Raw genomic sequence first — 23,750 nt, forward strand, 5'->3', positions numbered from 1 at the left:
GTATGCACTATGAGTATATTGATGCCAGTGAAGTCCATGGTCATGGATGTATTGTTAAAGATTGTTTTGGGCCATCGTATGAATGCTGAAACTAAACCATGTCCTCTATAAGAGCAGCCAGCCCTCTTAATTGCTAAGCTGTCCTATGAGCTATTTGCATTTTCTAAATGACTGTTGGTACTTGAATGTCTTTTATGTTTTCATTAACACTTAAAGTATATCCAATAAATAGCTTAATGTTAATTTATCACACAAAATTAAACTTGTATATAAATATAATTCAAAAGTATGCTATTTCTATGATTGTAATAAAATTTTAATTAATAATTTAAAATGTTATCAAAATATTAATAAGGTACATCTGCTTCTCTCTTGGTGTGTGTCTCTTTTCTAACATCACCTACTTATCATCTGCAGTTCTATCTATGTGTCTATCTGTCCATCTATGTGTCTATCTATCTATATCTTATCTCTCTGACTGAGATTAATCCTGTCTAAACAATGTTCAGATTTTGTGTTACTGTTGGTAATTTACTTGCAACTTTAGAGTAAAGGAAACTCTAAAGTTACAAGTTAACTGTACCTGATGATTAGTGCATAGTTGTATATAGCTACAAAAATCTTTCTGAAAGTGGAACTTAAGCATGGCTGTCTGCTTTTCCGTCAGTGTGAAGTGTCCAATTCACAATCACCACTTGAATCAGCATTTCATCATTACCTTGTGTTTCTCTGTATTATATTTTCTGGATCCTAAACTCTATAATAAACTTTTCATAACCACACGTGTTGTTTTGCAATTTCTGGATAAATACCTAATAAAAAATATTATCTGCATAAGTAGTTAAAATTTAAGTAAGTCGTGATGCATTTGTGTCAAATAGCAATGTACATTATTATGGAAATTCTAGAGATTTTGACTATAGTTAAACCAAGAAACGTGTTCTGTTTCATGCCATCCTTAACAATGCTGTGAGATGACTAAGCCTTAGAATTTTACAAAACACACAAACAATTGTGAGAAAACAACTGATTTGAAGGTACTCTACCCCTTTATTTCAGAGAATGAATGAGTGTGTGCATATAAGAAACATTAGAGTCCTTACATAAAGAAATATAGCAGAAAATATTTCATTAATTCCTGTATTATCCTAAGAACAAAATCAGACAAAGTCATTGCAGGATAATAACATTACATGACAATTTGCTTGAGAACAGACTTATAAAGAATGGGAATAAGAAGACACTACATGATTCATTTTGACAATATGCAGAAACAGTTACAAAATAACCAATTTAGCCTAGGAACCAATGTTGATCTAACATCACAAAATCAAGGAATATATAAATGCCATAAGCTAACATTTTCTGAGTAAAACAAGAACATTTGAAAAATTAAACATTCATTTTTTTGGAAAATAATTGCTACCAAAGGAAATAATTACAAATTGGTAACAGTAATCCATGAAAACCTGAAAGTTAAACAAGGCAAATAATTCCTATTCAGAACCACAATTGATATTCTGGTCAGTCATAATGGCAATATATAAATATATATAACTAAAGTGTTTCAAGTTGGAAAGGAAAAGGTAATAATTTCTGTCAGAGATAACATGGCATATATGTATAAATTCATAAGCAACTCAGAACAAAAGCTATCAGAACTAATAAACAAATATAGATGCATAAATATGGCAAATTCAACATACAAGTTCAGTTATATTTCTAAATAGTAGTAGCAAATGATCTAAAATAAAAATTGAGAAAATAATATTTCAAGACTATAAAAAAGTAACATCCTTAGGAAGAAATTTAACACATGCAAGTTCACCATTAGACTACACAGTTCTATAAAGTATCTCTAATAGGAAATAAAATTTTAATGTAATTATGCAAAAGCTGTATTATTGTACTGCCTCAGTAAAGTCAATAAAGTTAGGTTTTGTTTTTGTTTTCAGATAGATCTACATATTTGTTTAGCTCACTATTGAAAACTAAGATGATTCTTTGCTGAAATAAACTAATAATCCCTAAATTGATATGGAAAAAAAACTTTGAATTAATAAAATTTTGAAAAACAAAACAGACTCAACCTCTATGATTTCAAATAACAAAGTTTCGATTCAGGACTCAAACCAAGTGATAGCTGTGTAAATTTGGGACTGAGTGCACACTGATGAGTGAGTGTAGAAAATAACTGCCTTTTCAAAAAATTATGTGGAAAAATGGAAACACATTTGTATGCATATTTACATGGACATACAGAGCTAGATGATTATACCACACACAATAATTAATTTAAGACAGATTAGAAACTTAAATGTGACATTAAAAGCTATAAAAATTCCAGTGAAAATGAATGTTACCAAATGTTTGAACTATAGCAGGAAATAATGTTTTAATATACCTCATGAGCATTCGGTAGTTGTTTTTCATTTCAAAGTCATTATTAATGAAATTTAAAGCCAAACCCAGGAATAAACAAAATAAGAGTGTTTGTGATCAATGGTATACCATTTTTGCAAGTCAGTAACAAAATTAGACATACTATTCAAAAATAGGTGGAAAGCCTGAGTGGATATTTTTATCAAACTTGTACTAGGAAATGGGTTTATAAACCATTACCAAAAAGAAACATATTTTTGTGAACTGCTGGAATTTCCAATTCTACAATCTCTGCTGAATTATAGTCACTAAACTGACTCCATTTATTCTGAGGTGTCATGGGTATTTTAATACAATGTCCATTTTCTGTCACTTCTGGTTCTTTAAACTTTTATTATTTTCTGAAGTCAGTTTGTTAGTAGTTTAAGTAGAATATACTTTCATATGATAAGCTAACATAGAATAGCAAATCCTGCTTCATTATAACCCCTTAAACTATAATGACCAGATTGTATTTCATTCCTGAAATTTTCGAGTTTGAGAAATATCAGATCAATTCCATCAGAAGCTAATTTATTAAGAATGGTATTATAAAAGCTATTTATTCTACTCTAACTGGAGACATAACATAATTATGTCTAAAATCTTGTAGCTCTTGAGGCAATGTGTTGGTAAGATATTAGAGAAATAAGTCTGTAATTGTCAGACAATGGAGAGTCAGTACATGGAGCTCAAAAACAGTGCTGAAGATATCCTTGGAACAGTTCAACCAGTCACTGACCTCACATTTATAATATTATTTCCACTTGTTATTAAGGTTCTCACCTCTACAACACTTTCTAGTCCAATTTAGGATGTGAAACTATTGCTTTTCCTGTAGAACACAATTATCTTTATTATTAGTGGAAAGAAGACATTGATTAAATTAATTATGAATGAAATGGTGACAGAGCATGCTAGATGGATTATAATCAGGTAATTGTTTTGTGGTCCTTATCTTAAGCATGGATTTAATTTTTACATAATTAAGTTTACAGAGTGCAGGTAATTCTTTTTTCCAAGAAGACAAAGAAAAATGTAGCCATCGGCATTTATGAATACTAATTTTATGACTGTCATAAAGTCACAAACCATGTCCCAAGATCAGTAAAGTTTATGATTTAGAAATTGACCTAATAACAATAACATGTATCAAGTATTACAATGAAAGAGTGACTATGCATTGGTGAATAAAAATAATCACTATCTCCTGGTTTAAAATATTAAGCAAAATTATTAAAGAGAGCATCTTTAGATGTCATTGTTACCTTGTTGTAGGTGACAAAGAGATGAACAGTTTCAGTGTTATATCTGAATACAGCTATACAGTTCTATTTCTGGGTTTCTAAACAAAACACAACCTCTATTTTTTTAATGCTGGAAAACAAAATTCAAATACATATAAAATTGGACATTTGGATGAACCCAACTAACAATCTAAGCAATAGTAGAGAGACTATCTTAAATGCCCATTCTCTATAATGAAATTGATGACTACCTTAAATGTCATCCTATATCCTTCATCCAGTATCTGATGGAAGCAGAAGCAGACACCCACATCTAAAAACTGAGGCAAATTTCTGGAATCAAGTTTCAGAGAGGGAAGAATGATGAGACTATGCTTGGGAGACACACATAAACAAACGACCTGAACAAGTGGGAACTCATGGACCCCAGTGAGACACCTGGGGAACCAGCATAGGACAGAGCCACACCTCCTGAATGTGGGTTTCATTTAGCAGGCCTGGGTAGTCTATGGGACCTCTGACTGTGGGATTAGTATTTATCCCTAGTGTACAAATGGACCTTGGGTAGCCCATTCTTTGTGGAGGGATACTCTTTCAGCCTAGATAGAGGAGGGTCTAGGTCCTCCCCTAAATGATGTGACAGACTTTGATGATCCCCCATAGAAGGCCTCACTCTCCTCAGGAAGTGGATGGAGGAGTGGGATGGGCGGCCCATGGGGGAGCAAGAGGGAACTGGGATTGATATCTAAAATAAGATCATTTCTAAATTAATTAAATATGAATATATAAAATTGCTTCTTTTAGCTTTTATTTATTCTCTGGGGACACATTGGCTGATATTTTTATAATCTAATAATATCATTTTGCATGAAATAACAAAATTCTTATAGTTTCTTAATTTTTGTTGCAACTATCTCAAACACTGTTTGAGCCACTGCTTAAAAACTGAACATTTAAAAATATAATCATCTTTCATGTCTCCATCAGCCTTTCTAATATTTTAATATTAGGTAAAGAAATTCATAATTTTCAATATTAAGGAGAGCAAGAAAAGAGACACATCAATATAGGGAGCCACTGTAGTTTTAAAGAGAAATCTGGCACTAGCGAATTATACAGAGATCCAAAAGGATGACCTTAACTATGTCCATCCCCTATAATGAGATTGCTGACTCCTTTAAATGCCATCCTAGAGCCTTCAGCCAGTAGCTGATGAAGCAGAAGCAGAGATCCACATCCAAGCACTGAACCAAACTCCTGGAATCCAGTTTCACAGAGGGAGGAGTTATGAACAAAGGGGTCAAGACATGCTGGGAAAACCCACAGAAACAGCTAACCTGAGCAAGTGGGAACTCATGGACCCCAGGCTGACAGCTGGGAAACCAACATAGGACCAAAGCAGGCCCCCAAATATGAGTGTCAGTTAGGATCACTAGGTAGTCTATAGGACCTCTGGCAGTGGAACCAGGATGTATCCCTAGTACACAGTCTCCAGGATCCCATTTCCCATAGAGGGATACTCACTCAACCTAGATACATGGGGATGGGAATAGGCCCTGCCCCAAATGACTTGAGAGATTTTGATGACCCCTCATGGAAGGACTCACCCTCCCTGGGGAGTGGATGGGGGATAAAATAGGGGGGGGTTCTTTTGGAGGGAATGGGAGGATGGGAGGGAACAGGGATTGATATGTAAAATAAGATTGTTTCTGATTTAAATAAAATTTATATACATAAATAAATAAAACAGAAAAGGTAATTATCTAATAAAGCATTTTAAGTTTAGAAATAAAAAGATGAATCTCCTAGTTATTAATACTCCAAATTTTCCCTAAATTCATTGATTTTTGGCTATCTTACATCCTTCATGAAGTTGGGAAATCACTGCTTTAATGTGCTTTGTAAATGACAAAGGGGCACATTAAAGAAACCAAAATACATGCTATGTGGATGAAAAGCAAAAGCTTATCCCTAACAGCCAAGGCTGTCTCCTGGGAAAGCAGGGAGAAGCAACAGGGGAAATTTTCCAGGGTTACATGGGAAAGAGAGAAAAGGAGCTTGGGAGCTGGGGTACAGCCTGTGAGTAGGAACTAATGGAGTTTACAGGCTTTCATGAGTATTGAAAATTTAGTGAGCATCACCATATGTTAATGCCACAATGCCTTCTGTCAGATATAGGAAGAATAACTCCCTTTTTATCACATAGAAATTGTTTCAAGCTAGAGAGTGATGACTTTTGTCTAAATGTCTAACCTTAGGAAAAAAAATTTCTTGAGGGACAAGACTTTCTGAAAACACACACACACACACACACACACACATACTCGTATGTGCTTTGTTCAGCCTACTGCCCATAAGAGCTAATTTTGTCATAATTATTTAAAAACCCCACATCTAAGTAATTCTCTCCACGTTGAAGTCTAATTAAGACTAAAAGTATATCTGACAGTAAATAGAAAATATTAAAGACAAGTTAAAATCATCATTATTGTTTGAAAATGGGATTTCAGGTCAGAACAGGATGTGAATATAAACATGACAAAATCCAAAAGTTAATAATAGAATATTAAAGGATGAAATGCCAAAAGACGGCCAAGTATGCACACAAGTACTGAATGAAAAATAAATAATTAAGAGGGGGATCTGAAAATTTTATAAACCCCTGAAATGAAAAACAACTAGCAAAAATGCTCAACTATATGTTTCATATACAATGTTGTTTATGAGTACAGGAACACAGAATAAATTGAGCATTATGGTATCTAAATGAAGGATATTAAAATATAATAGAGTAACATAACAACACATTAAATAAAAGATATCAAATAAAAACAATGCCATATGCTAATAATAGTAGAACAGACAGCAAAAGAACAGAAAGAACTTTAAGATGTATCAATACATCTATTTATAAATCTGTATTTTTGAAAACTATAAAAAAAAGGAATCAATGACCTACACAATAGAAGATTATCTATCATTTGTATAGAGTCCTAGGAGGAACCTGGGCAAATAAAAGCTTCTGGGAAAATAATAACAAATCTATGTATTTGTTATTATTTCAAATCTGCCAATGAAGAAACTCAAAAGACCGTAATAGAATAAAACCAGAGAAATACATGGTAATGCATCTCAGAATCAAATTATTAAGAAAGTGAAATAAGAGAGATCTTATAAACGGAAACACGTGTATTTTTAGCAGAATCAAAAGAAGGGCATTGAACATGCCATGAAAAACAAAGCAACCCAGACCATAATGGCCACTTTTAAAATCACGATCTTAAAAGTTCAGCTAGAATATCTTTTTCAGGTCAAAATATCTTTCCAAATTCAAAGCAAATGATAAAAAGTTGAGAGAAATCATTTATTGTGATTTTGAAACTGATCACATAAAGGGGGCTCTCGTTGGTTCACATTTTGTCCCATTTCTGAACAGAGATATTTGCCGTGGCCATCGCCTCTCCTCAGCATGTGCATTGACTGTGAGGGATATTATTTACATAAGTTTTTCCTATAGCTTAATCTAGAGTATAGCTTCATCAATCAATGCAGATATAAGCAAATAGTGTCAGGGTTTATGCACTTAAACTGTGTAACCAACTTGCATAGACTCTTAGGTTGACAGGTATGAGAGCTCTTGAATGAAAATCAAGTTTGTATGCTGTCGGAAGAACAAACAGTGAAATTCATGAGTCTTTTCAAACTGGACCCTTAACGAAGAACACTTTCCTAAATGATGGTTGTCCTTGGTGCTGGCACCCAGAGTGAGGTTATCAAGAAACAGATCTCTATATGACTAATTATTATTTAACCAATTTGTTTGACTATCATCTTAACTCTTTACTACTTCAAAAATTTTCTACATCTGTATAAATAAAAGCTTTAATGATTGATATTTTAATATAATTTCATCATCAAAACCTATATGACAGAAACCATCAAATGTTGCAATTATAGATGTAAAATTTATAAAGAAAATGTAATCAAATGATGTATTGTGATGACTGGGATTCTGTAAAGAGATTCACAGATGGTTCAAACTCTGAAAAATGTAAACATAATTATTATGAAGATATCTCTCATGAGCTTCTGCAAGGTATTAAACAAAAATAAGCATTCATTCATAATAGGAATAAACTAAATCTATTGGCAAATATTAAAATCACTTGCCTCCTATAAAATAAATATCACCCTAATCCATAGCATCCTAAATGTACTACAAACAGAATCAAGAATAAAAGCAGAATACCATTTAAATCTTGCTCTTGTGCTGAAATATTTTCCAAACAAGCAAAACAACTAACTGTTTTTCCAAAGTTTTCCTAAGACTTTTGAAGAAAGGTAAACGTAGCGTCCACGACTCATGTTTCAACACTTCCTGTATTTCTCATAGCTTTCCAGGTAAATTCTCTTTGGAGAAGTTCGCTCACCTCATTTACTGATGATCACATGGCTGACATAGCGATTATCTTCTCCACACCTCCTTTCATTGCTTTGCCATAGTATTTGCCCTCCACTTACCAGATGACTGATGGCTGTTTTATTCTTTAAGGCCCTTCATAACTCCTATTACTTCATCGGATATTTTCTTATTCTCTCAGCTTATGATTTGCCCATTATTTCAAAGTTAATAATATAAAATGTCATGGCTCTGAGTTACTGCTCTTTTTGCTATCCTTTCCCTCTGCCATCTCTATCTGCTTCCTTCTGTGACCACCCCTCATTGCTTTCCTGCTCTTCCCATACTTCCTCTCCTCCACCCTTGTCTTTAGCTATATGTGTCTGGCTGAATTTTCTTTTTCTTCTTGAATGTTGACTCTCTTGCTTCATGACAATATTGATCTTCTCTCAGGTTGCTCATTGTAATTATATTGTTTTCTTTTTTGTGAGACAGGGTTTCTCTGTGTAGCCCTGGCTGCCCTAGAACTCACTCTGTATACCAGGCTAGCCTCAAACTCAGAGATCCGCCTGCCTCTGCCTCCCGAGTGAGAGGAAGGACTAAAGGTATGTGCCACAACGCCCACTTTATATTGTTTTCTATGTACATAAAATACTATGCATACTAGTTATAGATTGAAGGGTGAGACATGTCTTTTGGTTCACTGATAAGATGTATCTGGAAATCCTTGTTCCTATAACATCAGATTAGCAAGTTGTGAGATTTAAAATGACAACGGCAAATGATAGAATCAATTCTGAAAAATTCTGGTTCAATTAAAGGCAAACTGGAGTGTGTTTATACCTTTTATATAAAATACTATGAAAATGATTCAATTTGCTTTTATGTCTACACAATGATTTTTTGTTATAAGAGTTATAAGCAAATTCTACACGTGGTAGAATATCTACAACGTGTCTAGTCTAAATGTTTGCTAAATAATCTTAACCCATTTTCAATATTACCATTCTATGCACGGAGCATTAGATCTTCATTTATACTTCCTGGCATGGAATTAACATGTGTAGGTATACTGCTGTGTTTGTGTTGACAAATGAGGATGTTAATGATCAGACTTTCTTATTAATTCAATTATTGATTCCTGTAGCCCGCATCTCTCTCACACACACTGTTAAGTTTCAAATCAAGGACAAATGGCTGTGGTGCATATTTAACATATAAAAGCTGAAATTGAGTCAGACTCTCCCAGCATCTCTCAGTCCCTACCTGTTACAGGACAAGGTATGGCTGGCATACCCTGCCCTCTACTCTGAACTCTCTAGCCCAGGGGTTGCCTACCCTTCTCCCTATATAATCCAGACATCTTGGTTACCTGCCCCTCATTTTGACCGTTGGCCTCCTGGATGCTGCATCAGATTTCCCTTTCTTCCTTTTCTCTCCCTCTCCCCCTCTCCACATATGGCCCATCTCAGTCTAGTCATGGCCACTCTGTATTCTTCCAGAAGCCCCTGCCTCTGACTATGCTCATCACATATCTGCAATAGATTTTACTATCCACCATACCTAGGAGCAGTCACGGTTTTTTCTTTCCTTTCCTTTCATTCCCTTCCCTTCCCTTTCCTTTCCATTTCTATTTTTCACTCACATTGTATGCATACAATTTCTAAATGCTACAATTAACACATGTGGAGTGTCTTAATAAATTTAAATACCTGCTTAGTACACAAATACTAATGCATATCCTCTATGTGCTCATAAAGATTATATATTTTATAGATTGGATTCCACACTTTGGAATTTATCCATGGAGTGGCTCTGTTTCTCATAAAAAGGATTTGACACAAATGCGTATCTGCTGCAGATATATCTGAATGTGAAGCACGTAATACTAATAAACTGTATTTAGACCATTCTTGTGTCGTTTAGACTGGGATTTGGCAGGTTGCTGACTTTGGTCAACAGACATTCAATACTTTTTACTGGCACTGAAGACAGAATCTTTATTGGCATTTGAAAGCATTATTTATAAATCAAGGGCTTATAAAGTAGGGAGATGTGTTCACCAGAGAACCTAACACCTTTTGTGTGTGATCTTTTACCACAAAGAGGAGACTGCTGATTTCCAATTTAGTTATAAATTAACATTTAAATAAAGAGGAAAGAACAAGATAAAGTGGGTTAATTATTTGGTCCTCATGTAAGCTTAGTTACAAAATGTAATGAATCCTTGGCTCAGTTGAAGAATATAATTTTGGTCCAGGTCATCTTGAAGGGTTTTAACGGCTCTGAGCAGGCTTAGCTTTCCATGGCTGATACTTCAATGTGGTTTGGCCAAATATCTGACCAGGCACATCCTCTCTTTACAAAATGAAAAGGTGTTTGGCATTGGGCACACATTTTCAAGAACAGCAGTCTTGTTTAAAACTCATTAGATGAATAGTGGTGATCTGCCTCCCATCCTGTCAACATTGACCCAGACAGCTCCCAGGGTCCAGAGTGACAGCTGGCATCCCCAAACAAGAACCAGAGAAGTATCAGCTCCCAAAGAATTTTAGGGAAAAATATTTGAAAAAATAGCATTTCTGGGAATGATCACATCTGTTTTATGCATGATTGTCTCAGTGAAACTAAAATCTTCTCCAAGAGTGCCATTAATAAAGAGAGTCTGTGGACTGCAGCGTCCCAACAGTACTCTGCTCTGTCCTTAAGTCCATTGGTTCTTGCCTAGTAAGACTGTTGCTGTGGGCTATTGCCTCATCTGGAGACTGGTTGGACAAGCATTTATATACTGACCTGAAACTAGGCCTCATTGTTCCCAACAATAGTTAAGTATTCTATCTACAATATGGCCAGGATTGATGATCTCATAAACACCAGAATGAGAAGTATTCAGAAAGCTACATTAGTTAAATGGTATAAAGTATCTTTTTCATGCCCTGCTGTAGTGCTGTTCATATAATTAAAATGTCTCCAGTTGGATGAAATTATATGCTTGTAGAGATAATCTAATTAGTATTGATGAAAATGTGGATTATTGTCTTTTTTCTTTTTTTATTTATTTTTTTCTTATTTTAATTTGAAATAGCTTGTTTTACATGTCAAGTGGGATTGACTTGTCTTTTTTTCTTAATGTGGACGATATTCAACAGTATTTAAAAACATAATTTTAAAAATTCATAGTATTTTATATAATATCCATAAATATACTATAGTGTGAATGAAGAAAGAGGAAGTAAGTCATGAGAAAAGTTAGCTACAGCAATATGAAGGGAGCGTGAGTAGAGCTAATCTCTCGAAAGCATCACTTTTATAACCAAAATAGAAATACCTGAAACACTGTATCCAAATAAAGACATTTGCTGGGATTCAGTGTAGTAGCAGCAAGAACATTAAAATGTTTGAAAATATATTACCTGATAAGCAACTTAAAAATATTATATGTAGATGTTTTATACGATAAAGATGTTTGGAATTGAAACTAGATGACAGTTATAAGCAGAATAATTCTAGCTATTAAAAATAATGACACCATCCATGTCATAAACTGTTGTTATGATCACAAACCATAACAAATTTTACAAATGAGGATTTTTAATTATTTACATAATGTAGTACAAACTTATTATGTTTTGTAAAATGATTATAATTACAACATAAATGATTGTGCAGCTGATTTTACAACTACATGTATAATTTAGAATTGCTTTACTAAAGTAGTAAATGGTTTTCTCATATCATCAAAACATTAGATGAATGGATGAGAACAATTCTAAACTAATTAAATGGATACTGAATGGAGTTACTATATATTGAATTTCTTGTCTAAAACCTACATTACTAAGGCAAAGAGATGGCTCAGTGGATCCTGCATTCAACCCTACAGTCATATGTAAACATTTCTGAATGTGATGACCTGGCCTGAAAGCCAAGACTCCCATGGTAAGAGGGGACGACGGGAGGTCAAAAATAAGAGAGTTGGGCCAGTAGTTATGTACACAGCACAGTAGGAGAAGTATGACTACAGTTTTACTTCTATCACTTGAAAACCTGTGTGTCTAGTGAAAGGAAAAAATGATTGACTTTATTGCTTTTATTTGTAATGTATTGCTTTTCATGTTTAATTCATTGTTTTATATATAATGTATTATTTTATGTCAACGAATTATTTTCTTTAATTTCAAAACAAGAATACAAAATCTGTTTATGGGATTCACAATGGCCTCAAAATATATTTTGGAATAAATCATTCCTGGAAGTGAAAGACGTGTATAATGAAAATTTAAAGACACTGAAGGAAGAAATTGTAGACGATAGAAATACCTCCCATGTTCATGGATTGCTAGGGTTAGTGTTATGAAAAATGACACCCTACCAAAAGCAATTTATAGAATGAATGTAATCTCTATCAAAATTCAAATGAAATTCTCCAGAGAAATTGAACAATTTTAAATTCACATCGAAGCACAGAAGATTTAGGACAGACAAAATAACCTGAAAATTACTTCTTTGAATGTAAGGTTTGCCCCTTATTTGTAGTATATATTCTCTCATGATATTTGGTCACTTAACCTGGTATAGTATTACAACCACTTATCACCTTTGTGTCTGCACGCCCAGCCATTTGGTGTCTCTAATACAATATAAAGTATTGCTACTGTTTTCACAATTTTTATGAATTTTAAACTTGAAAATCCCATGATTATTAGCATATATTTCCTAAATTAATCAGTTTCATGTCTTATTTGTGTATGTGCATATGTGTGCATGTATACACTCCAATGTGTACATGTGTGCACATGTGTGCATGCCTGTGATTATGTGAAGACAGCCTATATCATAAATTATATCTCAAATACATCAAAATTTTATCAGTCTTTAGAAGAATCTTGTGAAAATATGGTCATCTCATAGGCTAATGAAAAAGTAACTTTAAAGATTTGATGATTTAGAAAATTTTGATTCCTCCCAGGGGAAAAAAAAGGAATTTATAGGAAGTGTTTACATATATTTTGTTAGAGATCTTGCTCACTTGTTGATCATTTTGTTTTTATTTGCAAACAGCTGGTTATGAAAATTTAGTCGATTCATTTGCTACATAATTTCCTCAGAACAAAGGCTTATTTGAAATAAAAGGATTTCAGATACATGAAAACATTGCCTAATTTGGCTGCTTGTCACGGTGGGCTATGATCCCATCTGTCTGGAGAGCTTCTTCTATTGCCACAGCAATGTACTCTCAACTTTGGTTTGTTTGGCGTTTTGTTGTATCTTCCCTTCCATCAAAATCTTTTCATAAAAGAATGAATTACCTATTTTAATGCTGTAAACTATTACTCAGTATGTGTTTCAATGATGTCTATCTTTTATGGAATAAAGCATTTTCTTTCAGGCGTTAACATATTTTTTGTAGAATTCACTTTTAGAAATTTGATTTATCAGTAACAATGTGACGAACACACTCTTGTGGAATGTCCTTCATCAGGCACAAAACAGCCACCTCTTCTACACTGAAGCAACTGAGCTTCCAGAAGATCTTCAAAAGATGGGTTATTGTTGTTCTCTAGTAACAGGATGGACTGGGGAAGTCATTGGAACCAACTTTGTATTTATTGTTTGTTTTGAGATGGTTTCTCTGTGTAGCCCTAGCTATTCTGGAACGTCTTCGAGCTCACAGAGATCCACCTCCCTCTGCCACATAGCTATGTTAAATTGGCCCATATATCTGAGTTATTCAAGGAAGTATAAACTTTCCTTTTCTTCTTTCTCTATTTAATAAAATGATTACTGTGTGAATTTTGATGGTTATTACATTGTAACTCTACATTCCTTGGGAGAACTTCCTCTAACATTGTGGGTTTTCTCTCTTCTCTGAAATGCCCTTACTTTCCACGTTGTCTGTGTGGCTACTTACAAAAGGATGGCTTCTCTCTTCATCTTCTCCATATTCTTCCCCTAGGAATGTCCCAAGATGTACAGTTCTCCTATCCTACTTTTTTTAACTTTTTATTTTTAATTTTATTTACAAACTTGTCAATATGGTGTCAAATGATTGCTACCTTATTCTAACAAATGAATAGATCTTAGATATATTCCATGATAGTATATTTCCATGTGGAAAGAAGTACTTTTTTTCTGGTGAATGCAATTCATTTATTGATATCACTTTATTTAATTTGGCACAGCGCTCTTTCTTTCTGTCTTTCGTTCTTTTTCCTTTCTTAGTCTGGATTTTTGAGGCAAGGTTTCTCTGTATAACTCTGGCTATCCTGGAACTCACTCTGTAGACTGCCATTGGACTGAGAGATCTATCTGCCTCTACCTCCTAGTACTGGGTTTAAAGGCATGAACCATCACCATCCAGTGGCACAGATTAGTTGCTGTGGTATCTACCATGTCTCTAATGAGATATATTTTTCATCTAACTCAAGAATTGAAAAATGACTTTGGTCTTTTATAACTTTGGTTATAAAATTCTATGCAATATATGCACAAATAATATGTACTCAATTATATATTTTTTAAAATTAGAAATTCCTGAGGGAAAAGATGTATGATGTCCTCATTTCTAAACCAAATTTGATGACATACACGTCATTTTTAATAGAAACTTTTTATATGTGCACAAAGCTGAATTGTGAAGCTTTAATTAGGGCATACACTGAATTCAAATGTAACTCTAAACAATAGTTCAGTGTCTTTAATAGTAAGTAGTGTGTGTTAAACTTACTGTGTGCCTTGCAGTCTTCATCATTAGGAATACAAAGTAAAGCAAATCACATTGTAGTTCAGAGAAGACCTTATAATGAAATGCTGGTAGATAAAAGAAAAAATTACTCTCATTGTACTGGAATGACTAATATATACTCAAAAAAAAGAAACTTCCTGTCTAGCAGAGAGGGAGAAGATTACAACTTTGCACTTTAATTAACTTCAGTAAACAGAAAATCAACTTTTTCCTCCCAAGGGGAAAATGAGTTGCCTAATTTTTAAAATGATAAACAACTTTTCTTGAATAGTGTATAATTTATTCAAGTGTAACACTAAATTATGGCTGTCTTTCAAAAGTCAGCATGCAACTATGAATTTTTAAGTATCAAATATTTCGATCTGCACAATCATGCTTCAGTTCAACTTATTAATTCATGAAATACGTAAAAAGAATAGAGTGGTACAAATTATATTCATCTTTCAATGTATATGTCGTTCACACCTGGAAATGGGCAGTGAAAAATACCATGTTTTTCAAGGCCTAAGAAATAATATTACATTCTGTTGGCATTAAGAGCTAAGAATCATTGTGTTTTAGCTAGTATTTTAGCACAAAGTAGTTTCTGGTATTTAGTGAAAAGCAATATTTTTAAATGAAGTTCAATAATGAAAACATCTATTAAGAATCTGATTATATTACTTTTAATAAATTTTTAAATGATTAACTAATTGTGTTTCTGAATATGAATCACTTTGTATTAAGACATTTATACATATTTCCTTCCTTATAGACAATGCTCTACATTCACTATAGTATTTAGTCTTCAAGACAAAATGAAATACATATGATACATACAAATGCTAGGATGCCATGGTTTCAGTTGATCTTTCAGAGAGGACACCATGCACAAAAGTTAACTCCAAATGGATCAAAGACTTCAACATAAATCCATATATGTTGAATCTGATAAAAGAGAAAGTGGGAAATAGCCTGGAATGCATTGGACAGGGGGAAGCTTCCTGAACATGATAAAATTAGAGCAGACAATAAGATCAACAATTAATAAACAGGAGACCATGAAACTGAAAATCTTCTGTAAGGTAAAAAACACAATCAAAAGATGAAACTGCATTCTGCAACATGAGAAAATGTTTTTACCAACTGTGTATCTAATAGAGGACTAATATCTACAATGCATAAAGAACTTTAAAAAACTGGCATAAAAAATAGCCAAATTAAAAATAGAGTGCAGACCTAAACAGGTAAAACAAAATGACATCTTGAAATTTGAAGGCAAACAGATGGAACTGGAAGAAACCATTCTGAGTGAGGTAACCCAGACACAGAAAGACAAATGTGATATTCTCACTCTTAACTGGATATTTGACATAGAGCAAAGGATAACCAACCTCAAATCCACAACCCTAGAGAAGCTAAGAAACAAGGAAGACCCTAAGAGAGACATACATGGATGACTCCTGAGAAGGGGGAAAGGATATGATCTTCTGAGTAAATTTGGAGTGTTAGGGAAAGGGGAGGGAATTAGCAAAGAGAAATGGGGAAGAGGGGAGGAGAACATGAGGGATCAGGAAGGTCTGCTTGGGGATTGACAGAGAAGGAGAGCAAGAAAAGAGAAACCTTAATAGAGGGAGACTTTATGAGCTTAACAAGAAACCTGGCACTAGGGAAATTCACAAGAAGTCACAAAGATGATCCCAACTAAGAATCTAAGCAATAGTGGAGAGGCTACCTTAAATGTCCTTCCCTTATAATGAGATTGATGACTACTTCAAAAAACAAAAACTAAATGTCTGAGAAACACTTAAAGAAAAGTTTGATGTCCTTAGTCATCACAGAAATTCAAGTCAACACTACTTTAGGATTCTATCTTACACCAGTCAGGATGTCTAAGATTAAAAACAATTCATCTTAGCATTGAGGTAGTGTAAGAGGAACACTCATCCATTGTTCATGGGAGTACAAACTTTAAAACTTGTAGGCAAATCAGTGCAGTGATTCCTCAAGAAACTGAAAATAGATCTACATTAAGATGCAGCTATACCACTCTTGGGCATATACCCAAAGCAACCTTTATTCTACCATAGAGACACTTTCACCACCATAGTCATGGTTTCTCTGTTCACAATAACTGGAAATTGGAAACTACCTAGAAGTCTGTAAATGGATGAATGGATAAAGAAAATGTAATACATGTACACAATCAAATATTGCTCAAATACTAAAAAATGAAATAAAAATTGTACATAAATGGATGGAATTAGAAAAAAATTATCCTAAATGTGCTAACCCAGACTACTAAAGATAAATATGGTATGTTTGTGCTTGTATGTGAATGTTAGCTGCTAGGTCTTTGAAGGAGTCTTCAATCCATATAACACAAAGGTTAGGTAAAGTGTACAGGATTAGGAGGGAGGAAGGAATGACTCTAATAAAGAGAAATACAACAGATAGTTATGGTGGCTACAATAGGAAGATCAAATAGGGATCAGCAAGGAAGAAAGGGTTCCAGGAGGGAGTATGAAGGATGGTTACAGTTAAAAGTAAGGGCCATTTGATGGGTGTATGGAAACATGATACAGCAGGTACTTCCTAAAATGTATACTTACTTGAAGGTGATCTAATTAGAAGCACAAAATAACTGGGGATTCAGAACCCTAAATGGACATTCCTAATCACCAAATGAAGCTTCCATTGTGGAATGGGTTATATCTAATCAAGTAGTTGGCCAAAAGGTTCCCATGGGAATCCCTAAACAACCCAGGCTATTGAATGCCCTTACACAAACAGATTGTAATGCCTGTACAATTCATTGAACAAGGAATAGAGCTGGTGTCTAGCTAGTACCTTCATCACTAATGACTAGAACTTTATACTATACTTCTCAACCCCAAGTATATTTTTGAGCAAATTTTTAGTAGTTATTCTTGTAATTACATCTGCATAGTATCATTAACCTGTATTAATTCATTTGAAGTGAAGAGCTGCTGTTTTCATTCACATCACTTTACTCTCTGTTAAATAACACACAAAATAGCAGATTATTTTACTCCTGGAGTCTGGAGTTCTGGAAGAGAGATCAGAGAATAGGACTATTATCTCTGATGAAAGGTGGAGCCAGGGTACCAAGTACTGTTGATGTATGACCATTAGGAAGCATGGGGTTATGTAGCATGTTGCCATTATAAATGGTTAATTTTATGCAATCTCCCAAGCTTATCCCACTTAGATTTTATTTAAAATAAAAACAATTTTATTTTACATAACAATATCTCCTATTGTCCTCCCATTCCACCCACCATCTCTCCATCCCATCCCCTCCATCCACTCCTCAGAGAGTGTGAGGCCTTCCATGGGGGATCATCAAAGTCTGCCTCATCTTTTGGGACAGGACCTAGGCACACACACCCCTCCTCCGTATCTAGGTTGAGAGAATAACCTTCAATAGAGAATGGACTCCAAAAAGCCAGTTCATGCACCAGAGATAAACACTTGTTTCATTCCAATTCTTGTCTTATGTCAGAACACAGTTTAAGAATGGTGTCATGTGAGAATTTTTAGTTCTGAGAAAATTTTTAAAAAACAAGTTTCTTTAGAACACAGAGTTTTTTTCTTTGAATGTGTATTCGTGCCTCTCCCACCTTCCAGAAATAGTGGATAGGAGTGAGATTACCACAGCTGTTGCTACTCACATGGCCCTGTTGAAAAAACATTGTTTTGTTGTTTGTTTGTATTTTTTATTAGCATATGTGGCTTGTCCTTGTGATTGAACTACTTACCCATGTGATTCCACTGAACTCTCAAGGCTACAAATTGTCCTATGCTCTGAATTAAATTGGATATTGCATGAGGCTTTAGTCTGGCTCATTTTTAGATCCTGTTTTCTCAGGTTCACACCACCTACAAGAGCAGAAACAATTAGTGCCACAGTAGGGACCTGAAGTCAGCTATGAGATAAAAGAGTGGGGACCCTCACAGGAGGAAGCGAGTAAATATGATGGTGCAAAGAAGGCTTTGCCCGATGTCCAGCTTGTGCATCATGTTTTTAAAGAAAGGGTGAGCACAAGTACAGGACAATAACTAAAGGGAAGTAACCCTGATCAATTTTGGATCACATGTTATTAAGATATTTTTGAAGATCAGCAGGGTATTAATCATGATGAAGAGATGGTTAATTCCTTGAATGAATATAAATTGAATGATCAAACTTTGACTGATAAGAGAGTCAAAGAAATATATTTTATCCCTTCAGACAAAAATGAAAAGATAAAACCCCCAATAAGTATGCAGGGGACAGTTCCCTTGGATATCTCCCTTTAGATCTGTATCTTCCATTGCCTGAAAATAACCCTGAGGCACGGGTGAAGAATTTCATAATCAACCTAATTTGAAATCTCTCTACTTTCTAATGAGGAATTTTGAGAGCCTAATTGGTAGCTCATTAGTGAAGTAGTTTCTAAGATCTAGCAAAGGTAAAAGGATGGTCAATATACAAGAGTATGTATAGCCCCTTCTAGCACTATGAAAGCCAACAAATGTGGGAAAAGTTTCCAATCACTTTGAGAGTGATTTTGCTTTACCTTTCAGCCAAAGTGTGTGGTGACTTCAGCAACAGGGCTTACTATGTTTTTAAGATGGGTAACTATAGACCATGTCAAAGGCCTGTGTTGTTTTGAATAACCCTGGGGCCTCACTGAACAATAATTGGTAGGGAGGTATCCCATTACTTGGAGTTTTCACTAAATCATATTTTCTGAGAGCCAAATAGTCTAGTGATGAGAGGTAGTTCTAGTTGAAATCTTTTTTTTTAAGTTTTTTTTCTAAATTAGCTTTCAAACTTCTAGGTTCCAAAATTTTTTAATAATTAATAATCTTTTTATTATGTCTTTGAGATTATAATATAATTACATCATTTCTCACTTGCTTTTCCTCCCTCTAAACCTTCACATACACTTCTCCTTGTTCTCTTTCAAATTCATGGTCTCTGTTTAATTATTGTTATGCACATACAAGCATGCACACACATATGCTTACATGTATCTACATCATTCACATATATGTTTTCAGGGCTCACCATGTGGTACTGGACAACCTAGAAATGTGCTCTCCCATGTAGAAGATTATTTCCTCCTCTCTCTCTCAGCATTTCTCGCTTGCCTGTTTGTGTATGGTTGAAGCCTTGAGTGCTTTTCCGCCATCCACTTTGGCATGACCATCATTGCCTTTGTTCAGCTCATGGCTGATCAGTCATGTTGGTGAGACTTCATGCATGTGGTTTTTCACATTACTATGAGACACAATTTCTCATAAAACTCTTTGATTTTTCTAGCTCTTACAATCTTTCTATCTGTCTTCTGCAATGTTCCCAGAGCTTTTGGAACAGGAGTGCTTTGAAGATGTATCAGTTATGACTGTGCTCCCCTGGGATGTGGTTTTCTGACATGTGATAAAGAGATGTTTCCTTGAGAGGTAAGAATGTCCTTATCTGTGGGTATAAGGACAAATATTTAGAAGGTAGTTAAGGATTGTGTTGCTTGAGGGTCTTCCCCAAGAGACATGACTTCATTAGTACTGAGTAGCAGGTGGCTGGTTTTTCAAGAGCTGACATGCTTTTAATAAGGCCATTTAGGGAGACAGTTACCACCACAATTCAATAAGAAGTTCTAAAAGTATGTAATCAAGTCTAAAATTTGGCTCAAAACTAATGAAAAAACCTTTAATACAGGGAAAATTACCTGAGTTTCAGAATTTTATCTTTATGTGTGTATTATGTAAGTAAATGCATGCTTATGTGTGTAAATACAGGTCCATGCAAGACACAATACATGTGTACAGGAAGAGGACAATTTCATGTGTGGGTTTTTACCTTCTACCATACTTGAGACAATAGCTCTTGTTTACTGTTGTGTTCACTGGCCTTTTAGCTTTCTAGCTTTTTCCTGCCTCTACCTCTCATCTGGGTTTAGGAGCAGTAGGGAGACTCTAGATACTCTCATGGCTTCATATAGGTTCTGAGACTCTGAGCTCATGTCATCATGGTTACATATAAGCTCTTTACTCACTTCTTCCTGACCCTAGTATCTTAGTTATGGTTTCTATTGCTCTAAAGAGACACCATGATCATGGCAATTGTTATAAAAGAAAAGATAAATTGTGGCTGGTTTACAATTTCAGAGGCTCAGTCCATTATCATCATGGAGAGAAGCATGAAAGTTTTCAGAAAGATATGGTGCTCAAGAAGAATCTGAGAGTTCTACATCTAGATTGACAGGAGAAATGATATGAGACCTCAAAGCCCAGCCTCACAATGACACACTACCTCCAACAAGTCACACTTACACCAACTAAGCCATACCTCCTAATAGTGCTACTTCCTGTGGGCCAAACATTCAAACACATGAGTCCATGGAGGCCATTCTCCTTCAAACAACCATACCTAGATTACAGTGTTTTGAGATTACATTTATAGAAAGGGTAATCTTTCTCTTAAGACAAATTCTTTGGTATTTAGCTTAGCATGTAGGGTTCCAGAGTGCTACAGACAATGCTTTAGTGTTGGTCTATTAAGTCATTGTCTTCTCTTCTCTCCCCTCAAAGAACCTCTACTTAATTCTTGAATCTCAGTATTTTCTTTTGTTCTTTTCTCTTCTTTTTATTTGTTTATGTTTTTACGGCACATGCATTGACTTTACTCCTAATCTTAGGTCTATTGAGTTGTGACATGGTAGGCTTTCATATGGTTTTCCTTACACCCTTCTGTTGGGTCAGTTCTCTTCTCTTTCTTATCATAACCATCCTCCATACTTCTACTTTCACAAGTCTTTACATCTCCAGCATTCCAACACTGCCCTTTCATTCATTTGTATCTTTATTCTAATGCCTCCTCTGCCTTGATGCATCTCCTCGTCACAAAGGCCCCTTTCTGGTTTCTTAGCTTCTGCTTACATTCCAAGTTAAACAAACAAAACATATATTTAATCTTCATTTTTCTGAGTCTTTCCATTTTGTTATTTCATCATCAATTATAAATCACTAAGACTTCATGCATGCTACTAAGCCCAGGTTATTTCCTCTCTGAAATCTGAATAAGGGTTTTCTAATTTATTAGAAGACATTGACCTGTTTAATGATTTTCATATTATAAAATATCCATACTTTCTTCCATGTGTTTTATTTTTCTAAACTCATCAATTTTTCCTTTTTAAAAAAAAGGTGAGCTTTGTGTAATTTTTACTGACACCTATCAATGACCACACTGTAATTCTTCTCAAATAATTTGATTTAATCTAACTGAAATGTTCATTTCCATAGACAGTCTTCTCTCATTCATCAATGAGCTCATTTTTCTATATAAAGAACATTGTGGCTATTATGAAATGTGTATCTCACTTTTTACTCATCTTTTTTTTTTACAGTGAGCCTTTTCTGACTGGTCTTCATTGGAGAGGTAGAATGTTGTGTTAGGTCCAGAACAGGATGAATTAGCAATCCCCCATTCATTTTTTGTTGATACCCTAGTAGTACTTGGGCATTGTTATTGTTTGGTGTGGATGATAGCTTGGATATTCACTAAGCCTCAGCACTCTCGCCATGGACATAGAAGGTATGCTTCATTTTCATTCCCTCAAGGCCTCTTGACAGAGTAGTAAAAAGGCTAGCCTTTGTTTGTCTTCCTCTGACACCGTGCCTATGAAGAAGGCAAGAAAAGCTCCCTGACTTGGGTTTCACTGGTGCCATAGTCTGGATTTGCTTTATAATTTCCTATAAACATGAACTCAAATGTCCACCTAGATCATCTCTGACATTGAAATACTGGGTATTCTTGTGGCAGAAGAATAAAACATGAATACTAGATCTGTAGGATATGAGCTGTTACTCAATCTTTACTTATGATAAGGAGGGGACCACAATTGAACTGTAGGCTTTCCTTCTTATAGTAATTTTCATTTTCTGTTGTTTCTCACTATACTGTTGTGCTATAATGGCATTCATAATGCTCAAAACTCTTTTATACTGATGGTTAGGGACATTTTCTGATCATTTGAGAAGAAAAGAGAGACTGGAGGGAATTGATTTAGTCTTTGCCTATTTGTGGAATATGGATTTCTAGAAAACAGTCTGTATTTATTATGACTTTTTGAGTTTTTATTTTTTCTATGTATGAATGTGCATCTGCATTTGCACTTATGTCTTGTGTGTGGGATGCTTGTTGAGACCAGAGCTAGGCATACAATTCCCTGAAAACAGACATACATATGTTTGTAAGCCACTGGCATTGGGATCTTGTGTCCAAACTCAGGTCCATTGATATAACAGCAAACTCTATTAACTGCTCAACCATATTTTGAGCCCAAGGATTTTAATTTTACAACTTAAACCTTAAAAGAATTCATAATGATCACGTGATTGTGATCCTGCAGTCTGTAGGATGTGTCATTTTCTCTTTACTTCTCATCTCCTTCCTATTATATTTTATATATAACTACAGTGCTTCATGTATCACTTAGCACTTAGAGAGGAGAGTTAGGAAAATGTGTCTACTAAGTTTTGCAAAATGTGCAAGTATTTCCTTTGTCCTTAAACTGTTCTGGCTGTCATTCAATGCACTGGCTCTTCCAAACTCTTCTGTGCATGATACACCTTGCCAGCAGATTCAGCTACAAGAAAGAACAAAATATACCCTTTCAAAAAACAATAGTGAAGACTATTTACCATGTTTTCTTATGTTAACACTCTATACTACATAGCAAGAAATAATTGTTCTATAAAAAGACTGCAATTACCATGCCAAGTGTGAGAGATACAGGCAGAACCCATACTTTGTAATTCTTAATTACATGTCTTTAGTCCTATTCATAGTTAACTATCACTTTATAATTACTTCTGTAGTATTTAGCTACTTTCATTTATCTCTTTATATATGTCTGGTGTAATTTGGGAGGAATTAATTTTACAT

The sequence above is a fragment of the Mesocricetus auratus genome, unplaced genomic scaffold (assembly GCF_017639785.1).
Source record: "Mesocricetus auratus isolate SY011 unplaced genomic scaffold, BCM_Maur_2.0 Super-Scaffold_100024, whole genome shotgun sequence".
NCBI lineage: Eukaryota > Metazoa > Chordata > Mammalia > Rodentia > Cricetidae > Mesocricetus > Mesocricetus auratus.